Genomic DNA, 26982 nt, shown 5'->3' with positions numbered 1-26982 from the left:
TGGAGTGGAAACATTAACCACCTTGGTCGGAATCGAGTCCCATCTAAAACCTCTACCAATCATTAAGTCCGGCAACCGTTGCAATGCAACTCCACATTCAACTGACAAAGTCAATTCTTCCCGCATTTGGGTTTTAACCATAACCACCACGGCTCTCCCCGAGGGGCCAGTCCACATGAGCAAGTTGGAGTAAACTCCAAGGGCTCCTACTCCAGAATTAAGTCTCCGGTCAGACCTCGTAGCCAAAGCTACTACCAGTTGAGCTTCCATACAGTTCTGTACTGGTGGTCAGAGGTTGGACCCCATAAACACACCACTCATACGAAATCTAACTCTAACTCCCAGCAAACTGCCTTCGCCACTTAAACAACTCACATGAGAATGACCCTAAATGTTCAGTATTCCGACTAGTGGAGATCACACCATTAACATGTAATCGTCCATCAGTCCAGCTAATCCCTATAAATCCCAAATCCCTAATGTCCGAGTACATTGGACGTTTTGTTAAAATATGCATCTAATCCTTCTATCAGATAGGTGCCGCTGTTGCAAAAATGAATTCAGAGACTCATGACCCATGACCCGTGAGCAGAAAACCCAATATCAGACAAAATATGAAGTCTGGGTTACCCTCAACGAACCCAGCGTCCCGAATGAACTCGTAGGTCACTCGGCCAATAGGACTATTGTCCCAACGTTCTTACCACCTACAGCTAACCCTATCATCTAGACGCCTCTTGCTCCCTAAATATCCCTCCCTCTCCACATCATCGTCGGAAATCCAGTCATTCCGCGGCAATTACATACTCAAGTCCCTTCTTAACCTGAATGCAACAGCCAGCACGCTGTATGACGATCAGGTCCAGAGGGGGTGCACCTAACAAAACCTGCATAGCATCCGTTGAGACAGTGCGACAGGCAAGCATCATACAATGCTGAATTGAGAGGAGTTTTTGGCACCCAAGACAGTCGTGGCTGCTTCCCGCCATACAGCGGCTTCATATGCGGCACAGGCCCACAAACAAGCCACCATATATCTGATGCTGACCCCATTCACACGGACAATTGGTGGACGAACCGCTGCCCTTAAGCAGCATTGTGACCGTTTTTCCCTCGATATGTAAACCCCAAGTATTCACAATCTCTAAGAGATCTCCTCCCGTCTGCTCTAGCTCAGACTGCGAGCCACCTTTGACCATAAGAAGAAGGTCGTCCGCATATGCACAACACTAACAGAGTGGCTCGAGTGTCAATCATAAGGTTCTAAATATATGTATAAACCACATAGAGACCTTTCTGTCCGCTAAAGAGTTTTTCTGGACAGCCAAGCTCCTTCAGCCGTTGTACCACTCGATACCAGTTCAAGTAATCAAACACCCCCATGAAGTCAACAAGGATATATTTGTTGATATTCTCCCTATCAACATTCTGAACATAAAACCATGCATCCTCTATACTGCGTCCTTTCCTGAATCCATACTACTTATCCGACCACAAACCCCGCGTTATCTCCTGAAGCCGTTCCACCGTGAGTGTTTCCAGAACTTTTCCAAGTACTGGCAGGAGACTGATGCCCCGATAAGACCGAGGATCGCTCCTGATCTTATCAGGGGACTTCAGGAGAGGAACAACCCCAGCACTTTTCCACTCAGGTGGAAAGTATCACTCTTAAACTCACTTATTTTAAATGGCCTCCAGGTATTTCGGAATGAACTTCCACTGGCTTTTACACATATCTTTGTTCAAACTATTAGACGCTGGGGACCGTTTGGACCTAACCAGGCCAAAGGCGTACCCCAACTTCCCGTCATCTAATGGAGGTATAGGTACTTCTTGTGGTTGAGGTACCTACGACCTTGGAAACTCTCTCTACAAGAATAATATAGTGTCACCGATGCGAAGAGAAGTGACGTTCTCCCTCTTACAACCCCAGCAGATCTTATAGACCTGATCAAAGGGAACGTTTTTTTTTAACGTTCACTATTATTTCTTTATATTCCCTATCCGTACAACTAAATTCATACCTAAGCTAAGACAGCCTATCAGAATTGGACGGTCGGACGGGTTGAAACTTTTGCCTCAAGCGCCTGACGGTCCTCCTCTTCACGCGTTCACCATGTAATCTTTCTATTTGTTGCCTGATTCATAAGCGTCACGTCAATGTCGCTTACGCCCCTAGGCCTATCTAACGCATACCATATACACGGCTCATTCACAATATAGAGGCTATTAGCCACCACCCATTCGCATAATGCCTCGCCTTGACATCCTCCTATTGAACTCCCCTTCTATCGCGACACATACACCTACTTGTGAAGAATCCACTACCACGCAATCGTAGTTGGGTTGGTCCGTGAAAACCTTAAAACACCCAGGAAGACCCCGGATATCACCATTGATGGCGTAGGGCTCCTGAAGTGTGGCAATACCACACCCACCCTCACCCATACAACCCCCAACTCACATATTACGGCATAAGAGCCCTGACAGTTTAGCTCGAAGATTCCTCCACGGCAATTAGGTGCATTGATGCGCTCTCATATCCTCTCGGATGTAAAATTTTAGGTTTCTGGGCGCTTTAAGTAGTTTTTAACAGTACTGTCGGAGAGTGACCGAGGTTATGCTCCGTTTTCACACTTTAGGTAGAATTTCCTATAAAATGTATGCCCAGAAAATTTAGTTGTTGTGGTTTTAGCGGTGTTACGCCCACTTTTTAAAAATGTTTGCCCACAGGTGCCTCTTGCTACTGTGATCTTCTGTATCAAGTACTAATTTAGTACTTAGTTATGACACTTTTTTCGTTTAATGGCGATGTTAGGGCGTGGCATTAAGGAACTCACATATCAAGTTTCATGCAGATATCTCAATTTTTACTGAAATTACAGCTTGCACGGACGGATGGACGGACGGACAGACAGACAGATAGTCAACCGGATTTCAACTTTTCTCGTCATCCTGATCATTTATACATACAGAACCTTATATCTATCTCGCTTAACTTTAGGTGATACGTACAAGCGTTAGGTGAAAAAAACTATAATATTCTGTAGCAACTGGTTGCAAGAGTATAAAAATGACAATACAAAGTTTATTACATCAAATAATTTCAAGTGGTGTAGAATGAAATCTTTCCCTCTAGTCATTGCTTATACTGTGGAGAGTTGGTTTGAAAAACGGAGTAATGGAAAAATTGTCCCTAAGTAGTATTATTATAGCGTTTGATTTCCGGTCTTTACTATTGTCGGAAACGATAGTTTTAGTATTTTGGAATACCAGCAAGGTTTCTAAAAGTAAATATTTTCATGTAACCCTCGATGGTCCCGTTTGTGCGCTGTTGCAATTTTTTCTTCTTGGTTATCCTTACTGATTAAATCTATTACGAAGGGCTCCGTATGAAACTTAACGCCAAGAAAAGCTGATAGAGTATAGAGTTTTAAATTTCACCCAATGCACTATGGGCCAGCGGACCGCTTTTTTTTGGCAAAAAACCATTTTTTTTGCATCGTTCAAAAAAGGAAATTAATACTATATGTATTAATACCACTATACTTATCTTAAAAAAAAAAAAAATTATATGGACAGATGGCAATCTTATTCATTTACCGTACGTTCAAAGATGACATTTTAATCATATGGTTTTTCGTGATTCGTGTGAAGAATAATAACTCAAAACTCAAACTCAAAACTCAAACTAATAGTGAAGGGTGAACATTTTTTTTCTTTCTAAAAATGGAAAATAGTTATCAAGGTATTTTATATAAAATGGAATAGCTAGCATTTGTTTAATCATTGTTGTGAGCGAGTTTTAACTACGTGTAAGTATGTGGTTTTCTTGTGTAAATTTATTAATCGTGTTTGTATTCTGTGGATGTGAGCGTTACTTCATTTTGGTCCCTTTTGTATAAACAATATATCAGGTTAAAGGTGATAATGTGTACTTTCATGTGGTAATTAAAATTTTTGCGAATATTTGCGAATGATGGAAATAATGTATATTTTCAGAATCGATTAACCTCAAAAATAAAGATATTTTTAATGTATGGCTACAAAATAAGAAAAATAAAGATGTAGTTGAGAATTGGATTATCCATGAAATAAATAAAAATATAAATGAAGATAAGAAATAAATAAAAATATGAATGAAGTTTAAAAAGAAAATTGAGAATCTTTGTTCATTCATAAATCGAAAATGGATCAAATACCAAATACTCAAATACTCGTTTTAAGCAATATAATAATGAATGGGGTGAGACAAATTTCATAATTGGTCGCAAATGTAAAAGAGGAAGACCACAACTTAGTTATAGTGAGGCGAGTGATCGTTTGGAGAGAAAACTTGCCTCAGATGTGTCTTCGGAGCAACAAAATGACCCTATGCTCTAATGCAGCACGATCTGCAAATGAACCTGATTTATAGATACTGCCGATTTATATTTCAATAAGTACGATTGGTACCCAATGTCGGCAACAGTCCACAAGATTTTAGTTCATTCGGCACAAATAATGGAGGCGTCTTTAGTACCAGTTGGCTGCCTAGGAGAAAATGCATCAGAAGCAAGAAATAAGTTTTACAAAAAAGATCGTATTGCTCATGCGAGGAAAAATTCACGAAGTAACAATATTGTCGATGTGTTTAATAGAGCTATGGATTCTTCTGACCCTTTGTTATCAAGTATCTGCTTAAATAATCGTAGTAAAAATAAATTAATCCGAAGAATCCCACATGAAGTTACTGAACTTTTAGAGTTTCCTGCTGTTCCAGACAATTTAAACGTTTAGATGATGATGAAAATTGTAGTTCGGACGACGATATAGAGATGCTCTCTGAATATTCTTTTGAGTTAGAAGTTGGTATTGAACAGGATTTGGAATAATGTATTGTTATATTGTAATGCATTTAAAAAATTATCTCACATGCCTGTTATTAATGTTCGTCCTTAGAAAAATTTGTAGCTGTCGGGAAATTCGTTTGTGTTTGCCCGAAATGCACTCACTAATAAACGTAAACATTTAAAAACATAAACTTTTTTACTTTATACTCTCCATTTTTGCATAAAATAAATTTATTTTTATAAACTATTGAAACGTTTGCATATTACAGAATTTTTAATATTTTATATATACGAGGGGTAGGAGTGGCAGTACTCCGACTACCCTCATTTTTACAAAAGTCTATGAAATATGTACATATGTATATGAAAAGTATTTGTGCGAAGTTTTAGCGATCTAGGACTTTTCTCTGATTTGAATTGTATGTGATAAAGTGTAGTTTTAGAAAAATAATATTTTTACTTCCACTGCATGAGCCTGATTTAGATAACAATAGCGTATTTCTAAACTGATTTACGGAGTACGGATACAGTCAGAATTACCTATTACGTTACTTGATGATATCTCACAGTTTCGAACGAGACGATCTCATTTAAGTTGTGAGAAAACTGTCTTGGCAGTGCACCCGCTCTTCTGGGCTTATAATAAAACTTAGGTGAAAATTCTTCAGGTTTTCATTTTTGTTGTTTGAGCAAGTATTTTAATTAAAAAGTATTTAGTAATGCACACTATGGCAAGTAATTCACGTTCATTTACAGCATAATTTTCTTTACTCTTCGTAAGTGCTCGCGAGGTCCTTGTTATTAGAGGACCTTTTTATGATAAAACCGCACCCAGTGTCTTCGACGAGGCATCGGTTGTACGCTCAAGTGGTTGGTAATAGTCAGAATAATGAAGTAAAACGTCGTCAGAAGCTAAAGCTTAATTTATCCGAATGGACGTATTGCTTCGTCGTCACGACTGATTTTTATCTCTTTCGAAGCTTTTATACCAACCTCTCCGTTTTTACCTCGAATATACAGAGTCAATGGTTTTAGGATAGAGGATAATCTTTCACAATTCGTCGATAATATCCAGACAAACCGAAAAATAAACGCAGCATTCTTATAAGTTCATAACTGACGATATCATGAACCTTATATATGCAAGTTCTTATGCCTTTTTCAGATACAAAAAAGCTTAAAACTGAACTTCCTTTTTGCAAAATATTGGCATATCCGGCGACACGCGCATTCCAGAATTTCTAAGTTTTTGAAGAATATAATCGATATGCTATGCGATTCTTCATTAGGGGGGTATATGATTATGTCGTCGACATAAACATGGCAGAATTTTCTAATAACTTCGCGTACCACATCATCGATCGTCCTTTGGAATATATTGGGTGTGTTCCTCAGAGCAAATGGAGACCGACAAAATTCGTATTCCCCGTTATTAATAATGAAGGCGGTTTTTCGACATCAACTTCATCATAATTGTAGCGAGTTTCTTCATTTTGATTACAATTGCCATTAATGCTTTGGTGTTCATAATCATTCGAAGGTAACAATTCTTCTGCCACAAAATAAACTTTCTGTAACTCTTATGAAACGCGAACGATCAGATAGTAATCGATTATTACCACGTTTAAATCCCATTGTCGGAGAAAGATTTCGACAACGGAGAAAAAGGACGACGTCACCAAAGATCCCTTCTATGAGCGCTCCTATGAGAGCTGCCCCCGCCATGATGTCAAAATCATCCTTGACGACTTTAACGCCAGGGTGGGTAAGGAAGGTATCTTTGGCATAATAGTCGGTAAATTCAGCCTCCACAAATGCGTGAGGCTGATCGACTTCGCCGGAGCCCGAAATATGGTTATCTGTAGTACTAGATTCCAGCATAAGAAGGTTCATCAAGCTACCAGGCTGTCTCTGCATCGAAAAACCACGAACCAAATCCATCATGTTATGATAGACGAAAGACACGTCTTCAGTGTTTTAACATCGACTCGAAACACTATATTTTTGCAGCCAAGATTCGCACCCGCCTTTGTGCAGAAAAAAAGGTACGTCAACAAACACAAGCAGGGTTCGATGTTGATAAGCTGCAATCACAACAGACATCTGAGCGATTTTCTACTCGACTTGCACTACTACTCACTGAGAGCACTCGTCAACAACTCGGTATAAGGGAACAGTGAAACGGCATTTCAAGCTCCTTATGTACAGCTGCAAATGAAACCATTGGTTTTTGGAGTTGTAGAGGTAATCTGGTAACCGATGCTCAAATCATACTTTGAAAAAGCTGAATGGTACCGAAAGCATAACGCCAAGAAAAGACAAACCTGATTCCCCAATGAATGACGATTGAGCAGATTTTCCATTGTCTGACCATAAAGAAGTTCGAATAGCAATTAATCGCCTGAAGAACAACAAAGCGGCGGGGGCCGATGGATTGCCGGCCGAGCTATTCAAACACGGCGGCAAAGAACTGATAAAGAGCATGCATCAGATTCTTTGTAAAATATGGTCGGACGAAAGCATGCCCAACGATTGGAATTTAAGTGTGCTCCGCCCAATCAACAAAAAGGAAGACCCCACAATCTACGCCTACTATTGTGGGATGAGCCTGCTAAATATCGGGTAACATTTTTTATCAAGCGAATTGTGTGACAGATTAAAGACCATCGTCAAGAAACTGATTGAACCTTATCAGTGTGGCTTTAGGCAATGAAAATCAACAACCGACCAGATATTCACCATATTCAAAACTAATACGGCTGTGTAGGCTGACGTTGAGCAACACCAAAAGCTCCGTCAGGATCGAGAAGGACCTCTTCGAGCCATTCGGTACCAAACGAGGTTTCAGACAAGGCGACTCTCTTTCTTCACCCTTCTTCTGGGTAAAATAATTCAATCGTCGCACTCGCGACTAGGCCCACGTTATTGTTGACAGTCATAACTTCGAAGCTGTAGATAATTTCGCCAATCTTGGAACCAGCATTAACAGCTACAACAGTGTCAGCCTCGAAATCCAACGCAGAATAACTCTTGCCAACAAGTGCTACTTTGGACTGATTAGGCAATTGAGAAATAAAATCCTTTCTCGACGAACAAAAACTTAATAGCTTAATAGCGGGATTCTGTAACCAGTCTCTATTTGAGACATTTTGAGGCAAAGTCTCAATTTGAGACTAGTTACTATTCACTAATCAGTCTCTAGCGGTAGTCTCAAAATATTGAGACCTGGTAGATAGCCGGTCACAAAACTAAAAAGAGCTCTTGTCTGCCATTTTGAATATACTGAACCGAGATCATCATAGATATTAATCGATTGTCGTATTTTTATATTTTGTAAGCAACTCAAACACGAAAAAGTTAAAAATAAATAAATTTTACATAAATTTCGTAAATATTATGAAACAAAGTCAACATATATTTTCATTTTTATTGATAATTATGTTTTTTGACGATGTTATAGAAAATTTAATATTTGTTATCGACATATTTATTTCCATTCAAGTGTAAAAACATCTCTGAATGATGAAATGTAATAGATTTTGTGACTGGCACTTACAGAATAGCAAAATCGTCTCAAGTCTCAAAAATTTTCTCTAACTCAAAACCTCAAATTTAGAGACTTGAGACTGTCTCACGTTACAGAATCCCACGGTAAATCTCAATTTATAGTCGCAATATTATATTGGGTTGTCAAAAAAGTCTTGCTGTATTTTTATTGAATCAATTCGTGTGGCACCCATACATCGAGCTTCTTATTGACTCCAAGCTTCTTCAAATAGTTTATAACGGTTTGATGACTACTATGCCGGTCTCTTTCAACGAATTCAGCGATTTTATCGCAATTTTCGACGACAGGCCTTCCGGAGCGTGGCGCATCTTCGACCACCTCTACACCAGAACGAAAACGTTGAGACCATCGTTGTGCGGTGGAAATGGAAACTGTATCGGGTCCATAAACTGCACAAATTTTATTGGCGGCTTGAGATGCATTTTTGCCTTTATCGTAGTAGTACTGCAAAATATGCCGTATTTTCTCTTTATTTTGCTCCATGCTTGTGACGCTATAACGCACGAACGACTCAAAAGAAACTACAATCAATCAAACACGTGTTAGCGCGTGAAATGAGCTTTCCAAAAATAGCATGACCCGATGCGACGAATAAAACTAGAACTACGCGCTTTCAGCGCCTACTATCGAAAATACTGCAAGACTTTTTTGGCAACCCAATATTATTGAAAATTATCTGTATATTATTTGACAGTCAGAATTATTTGTTAGCTCCAAAGGATTCTAACAGATAGCGCTATGTTAAAAGTACAAACGTTTTATATAAGCTACAATTTAATAGCGTAATCACTATTTATTTTAATATTCAAATACAAAATAAATTAAGGTTACACCTTCGTATGAGCAATGCTATCTATTAACTACTTACTCAATGCAGCCAACAGTTAACGCCATCTGCTAGAATATTTTGGAGCTAACGGATAATTTTGACTGTCAAATAATAGGCAAAGATCTCAACAACGTGCGAAGCAGAGAGGCACGACGTAAGCGTGTTGAAAGAGCATTGAACTGCCAGATAATTTATGCACTGTTCTTGAGGAAAAAATGAATTGATTCAAAGTATTTTTCCGAATATATAGGGTAATTACTTTAATCATAACTGACTCAGTGAGCGGGCCATTTTGGCAGCCAAAAATGACGTAGTTGACGAAATTAACTTCCAAATATAATAGTTGTTACCCGGCGATTTGATGTATTTTAAATCAATCTATACTGTTCTTAATGAAAATGAAAGTATAAGTTTTCAAATTGAATTTTTTAATTCACTCTCTTTCTTCACCCTTCTTCTGGGTAAAATAATTCAATCGTCGCACTCGCGACTAGGCCCACGTTATTGTTGACAGTCATAACTTCGAAGCTGTAGATAATTTCGCCAATCTTGGAACCAGCATTAACAGCTACAACAGTGTCAGCCTCGAAATCCAACGCAGAATAACTCTTGCCAACAAGTGCTACTTTGGACTGATTAGGCAATTGAGAAATAAAATCCTTTCTCGACGAACAAAAACCAAACTCTATAAGTCACTCATTATTCCCGTCCTCCTATATGGTGCAGAGGCATGGACGATGTGAAAAAGGTTCTGCGAAAGATTTATGGTCCTTTGCGCGTTGGCCACGGCGAATTATCACGTCATCTGTTAAAGCTTGAACCATTATGAACTTTTATTGGGATAGGCTTATTTAAATTCTGGCCTTGATCTCTAAGGATTATTTGTGTTACCTAATGTAAATGCTTCTGTGCATAACACATACGACTAGTTTGAAGCTCTTGCGCAACTGCCAGTGCTTAGAGAAAGTCATTTTGTCTAACGGAAAATAAGACATCGCATAACGCTGTTCGAAGGCCAGAAAAAGCATTTACTCTTGCTCGCTGGAGAGATCTTGCGTTAATGCGCTCAACTCATTTTCTAATACATATAACGGTCTTTTATCTGAATAAGTCTGGTCAAACCTATCATTTATTGCTTTAAAGTTTAGAACAATATTGAAGAGTGGAGTTAACAGATTCGACAATTTTATTTCTAAATATTCCCATATAATTCTTCTCTGAAACCCTATTCATAGGGAATTGTGCGACACTTCCCCAACCTGGGTAAGAAGCGGAATCACCTTTGGATTCAGGTAAATATTTAATCAAGTCTAAACTTGCATTAACTTCAACTAATGGGTATTGTAGTTACCGGAAGGTATGGTTCTACGCTCGGCGGATGTAACCTGTAAACTGCTTAATTTAATTGACGCAACTGCTTTGCAAATTCTAGCATAGTGCGCTCATTGGTTTGGTTAACAATTTGCAGGACCTGCTTTTCACTGACACTCATTTTACAAATTTCATTTGGTAAGACTGAATTTACTTGGAAAATATATTGGTACTTCTAATTATCACAAAGATCTTAATTAAAAAATATAATTCACAAAATTTTTTGTCGGCGCTAAAGGAATCCACAAGACAATTTAAGCAAGCTTAGAAACTCTTACATGGAGTGTAAGAGTACAAATGAATAAAAGAAACATAATAGTTTATTTTATTTAAATATTCCGCACTTTACACTAATTTTTACAGAAAATGTAACAAAACTTTCACTTTAAATTCCAACAATATGTTCAATTCTGAAGACGTGTTTTTTCGAAATGTTTTCAAACATTTTCGCAGTTTAATTATCAAATATAACTAAATATTTTCGCTTTAGTCCACTTAAAACGTATTTTAAAAATCACTTACAGTTTCTCGTTATCATATATTAAATATTTTCCTGCATTGTGTTGGACGGCTTATAAAGATTCAATGGTCCTTCGGGTAATACATCTATTCAAAATTCGTTGGCCCTTTTCGGTAGAGCATCTTCTCAGGGTTATATGGTTCCTTGTTTTCATTTTTTGCGAGTTGGGCGCCAATTATAATTTCATGGTTTCAGTCGGATTTTATTATTTAATTAATTTTTATAATTACATTAATTTTTAAGGGTCTAACAATTAAATTTTACGAGAATTCAACTCCTCTTGCCAGATTAATAATGATCGATTCAAATTTTGCGTTTCATCATTATCTTATAACACTGTCATGATCCAAGAAATAGCGCCAGTATTTTTCCAAACTATTAGTACAGTTAATATCTTTTAAACGATTGGGTTTACGAAAAAATCATAGGAGACCTTTTTGTAGACCATTCCTACAAAATCTAAGGAACAAGATATATTTGTCAAGTAGTTGGAAGCGAGATATAAATTTTTCTATCTGATAATAAGAAAAATAGAAAACTGTATGTAGGAGGACCTTCCCGTTACAATTAAGAACTCATATTTGGAGAGGCTTTCTTAGAGATGTCTAGGAACCTAGTTTTCCGAGTGCCAAACGAAAAAAAAAATTTTGAATCACCCTAGTAAGTATGTGTGTATTGCAGCATATTGTTTATGCTGCTCGATGTGGGGTTGTTTTCAAGTGTACAATTCAATACATGTTTGTGTGTGTGTTTAATGTTATCTCATCTGTAAATTTACGACTTGCAACCATGCATTTTTATTATTATTGGATGCGAATTTCATGTAAATGCATGTGCCTGTTTATGTACATTTGTCTGTATGTTCAATCTTTATATATAAAAATTACGTGTCACGTTGTTTGTCCGCGATGGACGCCTAAACTACTGAACCGATTTTAAATTTGATTGCAAACCGTGAGCGATTTGATCCGACCTGAGAGACAGGATAGCTTAATAGCGGGATTCTGTAACCAGTCTCTATTTGAGACATTTTGAGGCAAATACTCAATTTGAGACTAGTTACTATTCACTAATCAGTCTCTAGCGGTAGTCTCAAAATATTGAGACCTGGTAGATAGCCGGTCACAAAACTAAAAAGAGCTCTTGTCTGCCATTTTGAATATACTGAACCGAGATCATCATAGATATTAATCGATTGTCGTATTTTTATATTTTGTAAGCAACTCAAACACGAAAAAGTTAAAAATAAATAAATTTTACATAAATTTCGTAAATATTATGAAACAAAGTCAACATATATTTTCATTTTCATTGATAATTATGTTTTTTGACGATGTTATAGAAAATTTAATATTTGTTATCGACATATTTATTTCCATTCAAGTGTAAAAACATCTCTGAATGATGAAATGTAATAGATTTTGTGACTGGCACTTACAGAATAGCAAAATCGTCTCAAGTCTCAAAAATTTTCTCTAACTCAAAACCTCAAATTTAGAGACTTGAGACTGTCTCACGTTACAGAATCCCACGGTAAATCTCAATTTATAGTCGCAATATTATATTGGGTTGTCAAAAAAGTCTTGCTGTATTTTTATTGAATCAATTCGTGTGGCACCCATACATCGAGCTTCTTATTGACTCCAAGCTTCTTCAAATAGTTTATAACGGTTTGATGACTACTATGCCGGTCTCTTTCAACGAATTCAGCGATTTTATCGCAATTTTCGACGACAGGCCTTCCGGAGCGTGGCGCATCTTCGACCATCTCTACACCAGAACGAAAACGTTGAGACCATCGTTGTGCGGTGGAAATGGAAACTGTATCGGGTCCATAAACTGCACAAATTTTATTGGCGGCTTGAGATGCATTTTTGCCTTTATCGTAGTAGTACTGTAAAATATGCCGTATTTTCTCTTTATTTTGCTCCATGCTTGTGACGCTATAACGCACGAACGACTCAAAAGAAACTACAATCAATCAAACACGTGTTAGCGCGTGAAATGAGCTTTCCAAAAATAGCATGACCCGATGCGACGAATAAAACTAGAACTACGCGCTTTCAGCGCCTACTATCGAAAATACTGCAAGACTTTTTTGGCAACCCAATATTATTGAAAATTATCTGTATATTATTTGACAGTCAGAATTATTTGTTAGCTCCAAAGGATTCTAACAGATAGCGCTATGTTAAAAGTACAAACGTTTTATATAAGCTACAATTTAATAGCGTAATCACTATTTATTTTAATATTCAAATACAAAATAAATTAAGGTTACACCTTCGTATGAGCAATGCTATCTATTAACTACTTACTCAATGCAGCCAACAGTTAACGCCATCTGCTAGAATATTTTGGAGCTAACGGATAATTTTGACTGTCAAATAATAGGCAAAGATCTCAACAACGTGCGAAGCAGAGAGGCACGACGTAAGCGTGTTGAAAGAGCATTGAACTGCCAGATAATTTATGCACTGTTCTTGAGGAAAAAATGAATTGATTCAAAGTATTTTTCCGAATATATAGGGTAATTACTTTAATCATAACTGACTCAGTGAGCGGGCCATTTTGGCAGCCAAAAATGACGTAGTTGACGAAATTAACTTCCAAATACAATAGTTGTTACCCGGCGATTTGATGTATTTTAAATCAATCTATACTGTTCTTAATGAAAATGAAAGTATAAGTTTTCAAATTGAATTTTTTAATTCACTAGAAATACACGGAATGCCACCACATAATCTTCAATTAAAGAATGGTTCACCTATTTTTTTCCTGCGTAATTTGAATCCAACTCCATTATGCAATGGTGTGAGTTTGGCTATCAAATATTCTTGAAGTAACCATATTGTCTGGAAAGTTTTAAAGGTGAAGTGGTCCTGTTGCCACCTATTCTACGATACCCTTCAGGAGCTACAATTTCCAGTTCTTTTAGCTCTTGCAATGACGATAAATAAATCTCAAGGCCAAACAGTGCCCATTTGTAGTTTCTTCTTCTTCTTAATTGGCGTAGACATCGCTTAGGCGATTATAGCCGAGTTAACAACAGCGCGTTAGTCATTTCGTTCTTTCGCCAGGTCCTTCTCCATCTGGTCCTTCCAACAGAGTGGAGGTCTTTCTCTTCCTCTGCTTTTCCCGGCGGGTACAGCGTCGAATACTTTCAGAGCTGGAGTGTTTTCGTCCATTCGGACAACATGACCTAGCCAGCATAGCCACTGTCTTTTAATTCGCTGAACTATGTCAATGTCGTCATATCTCTCATCCGAGGCTGTCGTTTAGTTTTCATTGGTACTGTTTTTTTACGTGGCGGGTCCCAAATCTAGCGCACAACCTCAGTGGGGGATATTTTGCCTTCTCATTTTAGCTTGCCTTCAAACGGATGTTCTTAGACTACCCAGAGGATACTTGATCAAAGACCGGAAGCCGTGAGCTGCTTGAATCATATGTAAAAGAATCGTTTCTGGCCACTCCCAAGTGAATGGCGATCAGAGAATTTTCCTCACTTACGTGAACTTCTACACATGACTCCATCCTCCAACCATTTGTGGTTTAGATATGCAAAATCCATGTTTTTCTCATGGGCAACTACAGTGGACCAATAAAGTTTACATACACCTATTTCTATTTTTGGTTTTTTTTATCCATTTCAAAAGATGTATATTTAACATTAAATTTAGCATATCAAAATATTTTTTTTTTACAGAAATAAAAAAAATTAATGCTAAAGCTTAAAATGGGCATGATTTATATCAAAAAAGTTTATGTACACTAATGATTATTTATATAAATAAAAAGTAATTACAATAGTTTTAGCGGTTTTTGGTCTACATATTGTTGCTATCGACGCATGCTCCCCACTCGATTTCTGGTATTATTTCCGGATATTTTGACCCACTAAGTCGATGATCCAGCTTTTTGGCCTTATTTTGAAGAAATTCGATATTTTCGTATATGGTTTTCCAAAAAGTTCCAGATATTTTGAATAGGATTAATGTCTAGTGTTTGCGGGACCTATGGAGTTATTTTTAATTCCATAACAACCATTCACGTGCAAGATAAGACCTGTGTTTTGGGTCTTTATCTTGTTGTAAGTAGAAGTGGCCACAAAACACAAACACAAAATTTATTCATTTTATAACAAATAAACGTGCCGTAATTTTATGGAACTAGGTGTATGTAAACTTTATTGGCCCACTGTATATGTTGAATGTTCACGTGTAGGAAAACCGTCGAATCTATTTGTGTTAGCTAAATACGGATTAACTGAAAATATAGTGCTAAATTAAATTTAGATTAAAAGTATTGAGAATTCAAAATATTGAATATTATTCTTAAAGATTTGAAACTATTTGTTAGAAATTTAGATAAAAAAATTATTTTTAAATCAAATCTTTTGTATTTCTTCTTACCAAATTCAATAGTATGAAAATTTTGTTCAATCATATTAAAAATCCTTCCCTTTCAAATTCCAATCCTGTGGATTCTTATACAAGCTTTAACGTTTCCGTCTTCTTTTGTACATAATAATTTCATTTTATTAGGGATAACTGTTCCCCGTGAATTTTTTTGCAACAATTTAATATAACAACAAATTTAGCTACAGCAAAGCGAGACAGGAACTGCTGGTATATACATAGATACATAATCACTTTTAATAGTATTTCGCCTTTGCTGATAAGTAAGCATGTTCAATGATATTTTAACAGATTGTGTAATCAGAATTCAGACCTTTTCTGCCTGTCTTTGTTACGTTAAAGTTGGTCAAAATATTTTATTATATTGAAATTAAGTGGGCACGCTTTCTTAAAAAGGTATATGGCTAAATGGACCTTGGTCTAAACCTCATATCCCTAATATAATGAATTCCGGTCTTCTGGTTAAGGTTTTGCATATCAACCCAATATATTAAATCTTCCATCGCGTTAACATTACGTACAAAACATATGTATATCATTTGAAGATGTGATTTTATTTGACGCGAACTAAAATATAGCAGTAAAACTAAGTCTAAGTTTTTGGCGTTTGCTATGGATCAATAACATAAAAATTTTATTCAAATTTATTTAAGATTTCACCGAATAATGTTTATTTAATTCCTTCATAACCTTTTCATATTCTTGCAACATGTTGATACAGAGTATAATAAAATTGTTCACCTAACAATAACCTAGCCAGATAGGGTTATACATATAAATATAATATGTATATATCGCTCATTTGCTGCAAGACCGGCATAAATCAAAAAACGTGATTTTTGAGTTAATGCTGCAGAATTGTTCGTTATATCATACTTCATGTTGAGTGAAAAATTCATATGAATACCTCTTATATGCTCCGCTTGAGAAGAGAATATATTTCCTGTTTTCCGTGCAAGATTTTTTTGACTTATGCCGTCTTGCAGCAAATGAGCGATATATACTCGTACTTTACATATCGCCATAGGAAAAAGTCTAATGGAGTGTTCTCTCAATAAATCCATTAATTGATGCGAGGTGTGGGAAGTAGCGCCGCCTTGGTGAAACCAAATTTTGCAGATATTACGAGCTTCAATTTCAGGTATTAAATGGTCAGCTATCATAACGCTATAACGGACGCATTTCACGGTTACGTTTTCTCCAGTATAATTTTTGAAGAAATATGGATCAATTATTCCGCCGTTCCACAAACCAAGCTGAATTTGCACGCTCTCAATTTAAGATATCGATTATATCATTAACATAAATGTGCAGACTCTGAGTGGGGCTATAAAGCATTTTTTTAACCGCGCAAATTTACAAAAAGAGAAAAATACAAGCGAAATTGCAGCAACGAAGAAAATGAAAAAGAACCAAGAAATGCAGTGAGGTGGTCTACTATTAAACTTTGCAAAATTCTTCTTCTTAAATATATATAATTCCGCTTTGTATTAATTCATATATACACCAGTATGTTATGTACGCACACAAAAGGTTGACTTGTTCCTGATGACGCCGTAAACAAACTAAATGACACATAGCAATAAAAATTTACAGAATAGTGGCTGACAGTTGTGCCAACCTGGGAAAAAAATTTTGAAATATTCTCAGCGGGAAAATTTAAAATAAGAATTTCCGGTTACTTATTTGACAGAATGTACTCCTAACAGTTCTTAAAATTAAGTTCATACTTAACGCTAATGCTCTTCATATATAATTTGGTTATTACAAGAGAAATGTAAAATGGGAATGCAGCATTGCAATATGCTGCTTACATGTTAAGCTTAGTACATGTTAAATAGGACCAACTAATGTGCACAAATAAACATATGTACGAGTATAATTGCTTAACGAAACATACTCATAGCGTTAGCAAAATTGTACAAAGCAAACACAAAGCAAATACAATTATTAACTGCATTGAGGTGAATGACTTCACATGCTAAACTTGGAATATTAGGCACATAAGAAGAAATAGAAATAACAAAAAATGTGGTCGAAGTACGCAGTGGTTCGCAATCGGTAACCCAACACTCTAAACATTATGCAGCAAAATTTGATACCCTCTTGTTGGGGTGATCATAAAATTTAAAATTGTTTCCAGTAAGTTGTGTTCAATTTCATCTTTTACCGAAAAATAAAATCCGTTTAAATAAATCGGGTGGTGGAGCACGGTGTGGCTGTTTCCGTAGTTGTGGTTGGCCGTGGGGAAACAGACGGCGCAAATTATTCCACACAAATAATAATAAAAAAAAAACAAGTAAGGAAGGGCTAAGTTCGGGTGTCACCGAAAATTTTATACTCTCGCATGATAAAATGATAATCGAGACTTCATTATCCGTCATTTATATATTTTTTTATTTTGGTTCCTAATGTATATGTATATTGTATTATAAAGGGTGATTTTTTAAGAGCTTGATAACTTTAAAAAAAAAAAAAACGCATAAAATTTGCAAAATCTCATCGGTTCTTTATTTGAAACGTTAGATTGGTTCATGACATTTACTTTTTGAAGATAATTTCATTTAAATGTTGACCGCGGCTGCGTCTTAGGTGGTCCATTCGGAAAGTCCAATTTTGGGCAACTTTTTCGAGCATTACGGCCGGAATAGCCCGAATTTCTTCGGAAATGTTGTCGTCCAAAGCTGGAATAGTTGCTGGCTTATTTCTGTAGACTTTAGACTTGACGTAGCCCCACAAAAAATAGTCTAAAGGCGTTAAATCGCATGATCTTGGTGGCCAACTTACGGGTCCATTTCTTGAGATGAATTGTTGTCCGAAGTTTTCCCTCAAAATGGCCATAGAATCGCGAGCTGTGTGGCATGTAGCGCCATCTTGTTGAAACCACATGTCAACCAAGTTCAGTTCTTCCATTTTTGGCAACAAAAAGTTTGTTAGCATCGAACGATAGCGATCGCCATTCACCGTAACGTTGCGTCCAACAGCATCTTTGAAAAAATACGGTCCAATGATTCCACCAGCGTACAAACCACACCAAACAGTGCATTTTTCGGGATGCATGGGCAGTTCTTGAACGGCTTCTGGTTGCTCTTCACCCCAAATGCGGCAATTTTGCTTATTTACGTAGCCATTCAACCAGAAATGAGCCTCATCGCTGAACAAAATTTGTCGGACGTAAAGCGCGAAACACATTTCGAACCGAACACTGATTTTGGTAATAAAATTCAATGATTTGCAAGCGTTGCTCGTTAGTAAGTCTATTCATGATGAAATGTCAAAGCATACTGAGCATCTTTCTCTTTGACACCATGTCTGAAATCCCACGTGATCTGTCAAATACTAATGCATGAAAATCCTAACCTCAAAAAAATCACCCGTTACAAAGAAGGCATCAGATGGAATTCAAAATAGCGTAATATTGGAAGAAGGCGTGGTTGCGAACCTATTTTCCCTATATTTCGTACATGTCATCAGGGTGTTAAGAAAGTATTATATACCGAATTTCATTGAAATCGGTCGAGTAGTTCCTGAGATATGGTTTTTGGTCCATAAGTGGGCGACGCCACGCCCATTTTCAATTTTTAACAAGTAAGGAAGGGCTAAGTTCGGGTGTCACCGAACATTTTATACTCTCGCATGATAAGGTGATAATCGAGATTTCATTATCCGTCATTTACATATTTTTTTTATTTTGGTTCCTAATGTATATACATACTCGTATTATACATAGAAGGCATCAGATGGATTTCAAAATAGCGTTATATTGGAAGAAGGCGTGGTTGTGAACCGATTTCGCCCATATTTCGTACATGTCATCAGGGTGTTAAAAAAATATTACAAACCGAATTTCACTGAAATCGGTAGAGTAGTTCCTGAGATATGGTTTTTAGTCCATAAGTGGGCGACGCCACGCCCATTTTCAATTTTTAAAAAAAGCCTGGGTGCAGCTTCCTTCTGCCATTTCTTCCGGAAAATTTAGTGTTTCTGACGTTTTTTGGTAGTCGGTTATCGCACTTTTAGTGATTTTCAACATAACCTTTGTATGGGAGGTGGGCGTGGTTATTATCCGATTTCTTCCATTTTTGAACTGTATATGGAAATGCCGGAAGGAAACGACTCTATAGAGTTTGGTTGCCACAGCTATAGTAGTTTTCGAGATATGTACAAAAAACTTAATAGGGGGCGGGGCCACGCCCACTTTTCCAAAAAAATTACTTCCAAATATGCTCCTCCCTTTGTGCCAAATTTCACTTTAATATCTTTATTTATGGCTTAGTTATGACATTTTATAGGTTTTTGGTTTCCGCCATTTTGTGGGCGTGGCAGTGGACCGATTTTGCCCATCTTCGAACTTAACCTTCTTATGGAGCCAAGAAATACGTGTACCAAGTGATATATCAATTTTTACTCAAGTTACAGCTTGCACGGACGGACGGACAGACGGACGGACAGACGGACGGACGGACAGACAGACATCCGGATTTCAACTCTACTCGTCGCCCTGATCACTTTGGTATATATAACCCTATATCTGACTCTTTTAGTTTTAGGACTTACAAACAACCGTTATGTGAACAAAACTATAATACTCTCTTTAGCAACTTTGTTGCGAGAGTATAAAGATGAATCTTATAATACAAATATTTTATTATAAAAAATTGGACACACACTTACTACGTCTTGATCGGTTGAGCTGTTGCAAAAGAAGAAAGAGCGCAACTTTTTTCCAATTAATGTTTGGTTGCGTTCGAATTAAAACTTCAAAAAAACTTCGAAGAAGAGATTGCTCTGTCGATACAGATGTGGCAAAAGAAATTGGTATTTGGAATTGGAATTGGCGTCAACATTACAGTATTACTGGAAATACAGTTTACAATTAATTTCTTAAACTAACGTGCGACTGGCTCATGTACTTCCTCTCCCACGTCTTTTTTGCAGATGGGGTGGCCGGAGAGACGAATCGAGTCTGGTTCGGTCCGGAAAATGCCGCTGGGATGAATCGAGTCTCAGTCGGTCATTACCATGCCGCCAATTTGCATAGAAGTCACCACCTTCCGAGGTCGGCGAGACGAAGCGTGTATAACTCAATCCTGGGCGGGTGGTAAATATGAGCGGTGAGGATAACAGTGGCTGGACTGACCGGGCTAAACACAGCACGCACTGCTATGAACCTGGTTGCAGTTCGAACTCTTATTAAGGTGGTTGGTGACAGCGGAATTCTTTGCTGTCAAGGTAGGGTTGCGTTCTATCCTTGATGATACGGCGTGTATCTGCTTGACGTCGAGCGTCTCGTCCACACCTTCGCTTCGGATGGAATGGCCGGCGGAACGAACGGCGTTCCGCTCGGTCCAGACAATGTCGCTGAGAAGAATCGAGTCTCAGTCGAGCATTGCCATGCCGCCAATCCAAAAAGAAGTTACCAGCACGCCGAAGTCGGCGAGACGAATCGAGTCTGGCTCGATCTTGGGCGTGTGGTATGCGGGAGAGGCACCGTTGGTCAGAGCTTTGCGTGAGTGATGACGTCGGTTGACATTGTTGAGAGGGGTTCTAATCCGTCCTGCCGAATGTCAATGAATTTTTGGCACCATCAAAGGAGATAACTGTATAGGCATAGGGGCAGTTGATTGTTGTCATTTTGAATAATTTTTAAATGAAAAGAAAGATTATTAAGGAGTGAATTTATAACATAAAATTAACATTTATCGGGTACAATTACAATCTCTTTGATTGGCTGACAAATTAAGTAGAATTGAGTTTGGATGTCCACCACCCGAACTCGTTGATCCAACCTTGGATATACTTTCATGATGCTGCCTAATCTCCTTTCATTTGGAGGCACATTTTCATCACAAACTGCCACCAGGTCGTTGACTTGGACGTTCTGTTGGAAAAGTTTCCATTTCCTTCGTTTCTGGAGTTCCCTTAAATATTTGGTCATACTTCTCTGACAAAAGCGTTGACCTAGCGACTTCAATTTTTGCCTTTGGTTTACTAATGATAGCGGGATCTCAGTAATTTCTAGTTCTGCCAATGCATTTTGCATTATTAATTTGGTGTGATTTAATAGCTCTTCCGTGGTCATTGGTTGCGATGCAAATGGATTACGTTGATTGCTATTGTGTTGTTGCTGCTGATGATGTCGTTGTTGTTGTTGTTGTTTAAATATAAATTTAGTAATATTTTATCTACAAAAATGATTTTGTGTTTGTTGTTGACGCCTTTGCCATTTATCTTCGTTTCTTCGGAGGGAATGGAACCTGTTAAAATCCAACCGAACACTGTACGTTGTGCAATGAGGGAACCGAAGATTTTCGATTTTACCCCATTTAATATGATTTTCGGGTAGAGATCCGCTCCGATCAACAAGTCAAAATTTTGACTCGTTTAGAAACTATTAACCGCTAAGGGATATTGGGTGACCTTTTGACAATTGAAGGGTTAATTGATCTGGATGAAAGCAGTCCATCCATTACCGATTGTACTCGTCCTTACTCGGTATTACTCAATCCTGAAACGGCCGCTAAATTTTTGGTTGTCATATTTAAGAGTTTCTGAAGACTGTTGCTTACAAAGTTTCCTTCAGATCCCGAATCGATCAGCGCTCTGATAGTGAAGGTGCTCTCGTTGTGACATGTGGTCACCATGGCAATACCTAACAGCATGCTTCGACTGGTAGGCACATTTAACACATTGGCCTTAATAGAGGCCATATGAGATTTAGTAGAAATCTCAGTAGTGCCTGTGCTGTCGGATATCTGAGCTATTTCCTCACTTTGATCCCGGTTAATCATAGAGTGATGTCTCTGTTTACATTTGGAACAAATAAACATACTTTTACAATTTCTGACGTGGAGTTTTCTAACAACATTTAACAGTGCGTTAGGCTGCATCTCAATGAATCTTTGACAAGTTTTTAAAATGTGCGATTGAGATGAGCACAACTTACATTTGATATCGTTTGTCTTGGCGTGATGGGAATTGATGGGTTTGGATCCAATCCTTGACTGTAAGGTTGGTATGCGACCTTCACCATCAGCCGACTTAATATTGGGTTGAGTACTCAACTCGCCTTTGAGGTTTGATACTCTCTCTAGCGTTTTAACTTGTTTGGTTAGAAATTTGCCTAACTCAACCCATTTTGGGATCTCTGAATCCGAATCCAGAGATTGTTCCCAAAGCGACAGTGTATAGTCCGGTAGAACACAAATACGTAAATATGGCATCCCAGCTATGATGCCCATGTATTTGTAAAGCTGAAATGCAGCTATTTATCTCCCGCTGTAAATTTCTGAGTTCGGTCTCAGATTCTGTTGAAATGCGCGAAAGCTTGAACAATAAATTTAATTGTGTGTTGATAAGCACTCGCTTGTTGTCATATCTACACATCAAATTATTCCAAGCCAAGGCGAATCCGTCATTCGTCAGAGGCGCTTTCGAAACGATAGCTTTCGCCTCACCTCGGGTTTTTTGATTCAGATGAAATAACTTTTCCACTGGAAATTATCTCGGGTTATTCAACAAATAAATCCCTAAATGGGGGCGTTGTAAAACATCGCCATGAAATATTTCTGTATCAAAGGGCGGTAAGTTGATGGAATACCTCACGGGTTCTACAGTTTGTTGTATCCGTTCAGGTTGAATCACCGTTGAATTGGAAGTAGAGCTTTGGTTGAACGCCGTGAGGTTGTGCATGTGTTCACCCGCCAAGGCCGCGCAACACACATAAGCGTGGTAACAGCTTGAATATTTAAGCTTAATGTCATCAATTGAGCTTGTGTTGGAAGGATCCACATTTGGCAAACGCAACTTATATTTTGACTTTACCTCTGCCCACAGAGATTTCAGTTCAGCTTGTTGTTTGCCGTTGGAGCAAAAGACTCCTCAAACTCCAGTAGAGCGTCTGCAGCGTTAGCGGATCTAAAACTTTGAAATTAAAATTTAAAAATATTTGCAAATATGTTGCAAAAAGTTTAAAGGCTACAGAACCAATCACGGGCCAACTGCAAATTAATTTGGTGATGGGTAGTGCGTTGTTTCTTTGTGAAGCGTGAATTTTCGAAAGTACAAAAAAAATTAATAAATTTAATAAAGCCTTTTCTTCGTTCAAATTTAATTTGAATGTGCTTGGTGGGTAATCGTCACAATGCACTTGCACGCTTAGTCTTCGACTATGTACACAAACAAAAATTGATATGTGTTTACTAATTGTTGCTTTATTTAAATCAAAATACAAATACAAATAATAATTCACAAGCACTTATTTGATTTATGTCTACTATTCACTTTCATTTTGGTTTATTGGGTTATTTTCGAACTGTGTATTGCGAATTCACCACTACACTCTTCTGTTTGCTGCTGCCCTTCTGGGATGGCTGCTGCGCAGCTTTGTCTTTGCTGTTTGCCTTCTTTCCGCCGCTCACTTCACTTGTTCCTATTTATGGTGTCGCTCACTTCACTTGTTTTTTTTTGTTTTTTTTTTATATACTATTCGAGCAATATATGGAAAGGCAGAGTTGAGCGACTAGGCTCAAATTAACCACAAGAAAAACAAAAAAAATCGAGAGAGATTGTTGACGCTCCAGACGATGTTTGTGCGTCCGAGAAATTTATAATTTGTATTCGAATAAAAGTGTGTTTTTTCTTATATACTTACATACATACATATATGTATATGAACCCAGCTAGAACAGTGACGGTTACGTTACTTAGTGACATGCCGGTAACGCGAGCCAGTTTAATTGTCACTTTTTCCTATCACATTCTTAAGGACGAATCAGAAAAGCTCCCAGAACTTTTGTATACATGTGATCTTTTATCACCTTTTCACTCACATATTTTCTGCTGTAATAAAACTATATCCTTCTTTCTCACACTTTCATTAAATTTGGGACAAATCGACAAAACTGCTTTCAAGAAAGCGTGACGGTGCTTTCTACAATAGCCTAGTGGGTAAGCCACTCGCTTACCATTCCCTCAGTCTAGAGTTTGAAACGCGAAATATATTTTTTTAATTAAAATGTTTATATTAATTTCATTAATAGTTTTTATAATATAATTTTTTGAGTTTAAGAAACTAAAGATAATCTATAATATTATATTTTTCTAATTACATTAGATTATTGTAAATTCATTTTTATAAATATTTTTAAGAAAAATTTAATTACATAGTAAGATATAGATTTTTAAAATAAACATTCATATTAAAGCTATTAAAGTTACACTATCAAAATTCATTTTTGTTTATACATTCTTAAATCCTACTACATTTTTTTTAAATTATTATCTTTTTGGATTCGTTCGATTCCTCCACAGCTTTTCGCTTCCTGTATTTCTTTTGTTTGTACCTATGGTGGCTCATCTCGATGGACTTCCGAATTTGTTTTTCGAAATTCGCCAGTCCACAAGTAACGAAAGAATCTAATAAATTATAATGAAGAGACAAATTAAAACACATCCTCTTAACTAAATATGTATATATTAAATTTACCATATAATATGTTAGATGCCAGTAGAAATTTCGATAGGGGTTGTTTCCCTCCTCTACCGTCCCAGTTACACAAAAACAAAAATTCGTCAGTGTATATATGTCTCAGCACATCATGTAAATTATCTGAATTTCCCTTTGTTTTTAAATTTTTGTTTATTCGCGCACAGTTTTTTGTTGGGCCATTTCTTCGCTTTTATGAATTATCTGAAAAGAGATATGTATGTATGCAGTTAGAGGATACAATAACAAAACAATACGTTCTCTATATTGATGAATACTTATAGAACAATATAAACTTACATTTTCTTTCATATAGCTGTCCATCTTTTTCTCCATATTGTATAATCTTGTCGTCAATACTTCTAATTGTGCAGAAATAGTTTTTAACATATTAAAAACTTCTGAAAAAAGTTATAAACATAATAGAGAACAATACACTTTAGAAAAGTATTGGATTACCATTTCCATCCACAGCCAAATTGTTTTCATTTCGTTTTGCCTCCGAGTTGTAGCAACCAGAAATATCAAATTTTTTACGCTTCAATGTCAGTTGTTCTACATTAACAAATGTGTACAGATAAAGTGAAAACTAAAACGACAAATTTACATGTACATACCTTTTACAGGAGTCGAAGACGTTGCTGGGAATTCTTCAAAATCAATTGCATCAAACAGCGCTGGTGAATCCATCTGTTCGTAAAATAAAAAATTGGCAGTATCAAAATTCTTTTAAATAATTCATATCATGAAATAAAATACATTCGGAAAATACCACAATTACTTTAAATAGTACTAATTTGAAAATTAAAGCCCACCGTCAACAAACTGATTGGACCTTATCAGTGTGGCTTCAGACCTGGTAAATCAACAACCGACCAGATATTCACCATGCGCCAAATCTTGGAAAAGACCCGTGAAAGGAGAATCGACACTCACCACCTATTCGTCGATTTCAAAGCTGCTTTCGACAGCACGAAAAGGAGCTGCCTTTATGCCGCGATGTCTGAATTTGGTATCCCCACAAAACTAATACGGTTGTGTAAACTGACGTTGAGCAACACGAAAAGCTCCGTCAGGATCGGGAAGGACCTCTTCGAGCCGTTCGATACCAAACGAGGTTTCAGACAAGGCGACTCCCTATCGTGCGACTTTTTCAATCTGCTGCTGGAGAAAATTATTAGAGCTGCAGAACTGAATCGAGCAGATACAATCTTTTATAAGAGTGTACAGCTGCTGGCGTATGCCGATGATATTGATATCATCGGTCTCAACACCCGCGCCGTTAGTTCTGCTTTCTCCAGACTGAACAAGGAAGCAACGCAAATGGGTCTGGCAGTGAACGAGGGCAAGACGAAATATCTCCTGTCATCAAACAAACAGTCGTCGCACTCGCGACTTGGCACTCACGTCACTGTTGACAGTCATAACTTTGAAGTTGTAGATAATTTCGTCTACTTAGGAACCAGCATTAACACCACCAACAATGTCAGCCTAGAAATCCAACGCAGGATTACTCTTGCCAACAGGTGCTACTTCGGACCGAGTAGGCAATTGAAAAGTAAAGTCCTCTCTCGACGAACAAAAACCAAACTCTATAAGTCGCTCATAATTCCCGTCCTGCTATATGGTGCAGAGGCTTGGACGATGACAACAACCGATGAGTCGACGTTGCGAGTTTTCGAGAGAAAAGTTCTGCGGAAGATTTATGGTCCTTTGCGCGTTGGCCACGGCGAATACCGCATCCGATGGAACGATGAGCTGTACGAGATGTACGACGACATCGACATAGTTCAGCGAATTAAAAGACAGCGGCTACGCTGGCTAGGTCATGTTGTCCGGATGGATGAAAACACTCCAGCTCTGAAAGTATTCGACGCAGTACCCGCCGCGGGAAGCAGAGGAAGAGGAAGACCTCCACTCCGGTGGAAGGACCAAGTGGAGAAGGACCTGGCCTCGC

The 26982-nt window shown here is 37.5% G+C and overlaps 1 protein-coding gene and 1 long non-coding RNA gene across 8 annotated transcripts in view; one reads left to right on the top strand and one right to left on the bottom strand.

The window, feature by feature from the left end:
• The window catches only part of LOC105222584 (acetylcholine receptor subunit alpha-like), a 374463-nt gene that overhangs the window by 324544 nt on the left and 22937 nt on the right, over positions 1–26982 (top strand). The window lies entirely within an intron of this gene.
• Positions 24621–26010, bottom strand: LOC125776795 (uncharacterized). Of its 2 annotated transcripts, XR_007421966.1 has the most exons (4): positions 25485–26010; positions 25326–25426; positions 25026–25229; positions 24621–24955 (listed from the first exon to the last, which is right to left on the bottom strand). It is a non-coding gene; the product is annotated as an uncharacterized LOC125776795 (long non-coding RNA). The 2 variants fall into 2 exon arrangements; XR_007421965.1 differs by having other exon boundaries at positions 24624–24955; positions 25326–26010.

This window comes from Bactrocera dorsalis, chromosome 2 (assembly GCF_023373825.1).
Source record: "Bactrocera dorsalis isolate Fly_Bdor chromosome 2, ASM2337382v1, whole genome shotgun sequence".
Classification (NCBI taxonomy): Eukaryota; Metazoa; Arthropoda; class Insecta; order Diptera; family Tephritidae; genus Bactrocera; species Bactrocera dorsalis.
This window is presented reverse-complemented; position numbering and strand designations above follow the sequence as displayed.